The sequence below is a fragment of the Pan paniscus genome, chromosome 3, assembly GCF_029289425.2.
Source record: "Pan paniscus chromosome 3, NHGRI_mPanPan1-v2.0_pri, whole genome shotgun sequence".
NCBI lineage: Eukaryota > Metazoa > Chordata > Mammalia > Primates > Hominidae > Pan > Pan paniscus.
In genome coordinates this window covers 109,416,339-109,417,628 of record NC_073252.2, presented here as the reverse complement: position 1 = coordinate 109,417,628, position 1,290 = coordinate 109,416,339, and the positions used below count along the sequence as shown (strand labels likewise).

At 34.7% G+C, this 1,290-nt stretch overlaps 1 non-coding gene across 1 annotated transcript; it reads right to left on the bottom strand.

Moving 5' to 3' along the window:
- Nucleotides 1-891: 891 nt before the first annotated feature.
- On the bottom strand, nt 892-998 carry LOC112439660 (U6 spliceosomal RNA). Its single transcript, XR_003027912.1, has one exon. It is a non-coding gene; the product is annotated as a U6 spliceosomal RNA (small nuclear RNA).
- Between the last annotated feature and the right edge of the window lie 292 nt (nt 999-1,290).

Below are 1,290 nucleotides of genomic sequence, written 5' to 3'. Positions count from 1 at the left end.
CAAAGACATGATTTAATTATTTTTAATGGTCAAATATTATTCTATTGTGTGTATATGCATTGTCTTTATCCAATCCTCCTCTGATAGACACTTAGGTTGAATCCAGATCTCTGCTGTTATGAATAGTGCTGCAATAAACACATGAGTGCAGTAATCTTATTGATAGGTATAATTATTTCTTTTCCTTTGGGTAGATACCCAGCAATGTGATTGCTAGATCAAACAGCAGCTCCATTTTTAGTTCTTTGATAAATCCTCATAGTGTTTTAAATAGAGGTTATGCCAATTTATAGTCTCATCAACAGTGCACAAGCCTTCCCTTTTCTCTGCCTCCTCAACCACATTTGTTACTTTTTGTCTTTTCATATAATAGCCATTCTAACTGGTATAAGATGACATCCCACTGTGGCATTAATTTAAATTCCTCTGATGATTAACAACGTTAAGCATTTTATATGCTTGTTAGCTATTTGTATGAAACGTATCTATTGAAAATAAAAATTTTAAAATTTTCTATTTTTCAATAGATTTTTATACAAATAGCCAACAAACGTATAAAAATTATGCTGCTTTTGAAAAATATCTATTAGTATCTTCTGGCCACTCTTTAACGGGGTTATCTGTTTGTTGTTGAGTTGTTTGAGTTCCTTGTAAATTCTGGATATTAGTTTCCTGTCAGATGCATAGTTTACAAACATCCTCTCCCATTCTGTAGGCTGTCTGTTCACTCTGTTGATTGGTTCTTTTGCTGTGCAGAAGCTTCTTAATCAAGTACCATCTGACTATCTTGGTTTTTGTTGTTTTGCTTTTGAGATCCTGGTCATGAATTTTCTACCCAGATCGATGTCTAGAAGAGTCTTTCCTAGGCTTGCCTCTAGTATCTTTATAGCTAAAAATATGAAATACTTCATGAATTTGCATGACATCATTTAGCAGGGGCTATGCTAATTTTTTCTGTATCATTCCAGTTTCAGTATGTGTGCTGCTGAATCCAACATAAAATCTGTTGTTTAATGTAGCTACTTTCATCAATAATCTTAGCTGGATTTTCTGGATAATGTGCTACATCTTCTACAACAGCACTTGCTGCTTCATCTTGCACTTTTATGTTGTGAAGATGGCTTCTTTCCTTAAATCCCAAGAACCAACCTCTGCTAGTTTCCAACTTTTCTTCTGTAGCTTCCTCACCCCTCTCAGCTTTCATAGAATTGAAGAAAGTTAGGGTCTCACTCTGGATTCAACTTTAGTTTAAGGGAATGTTGTGGCTGGTTTGATCTACCCACACTAAGA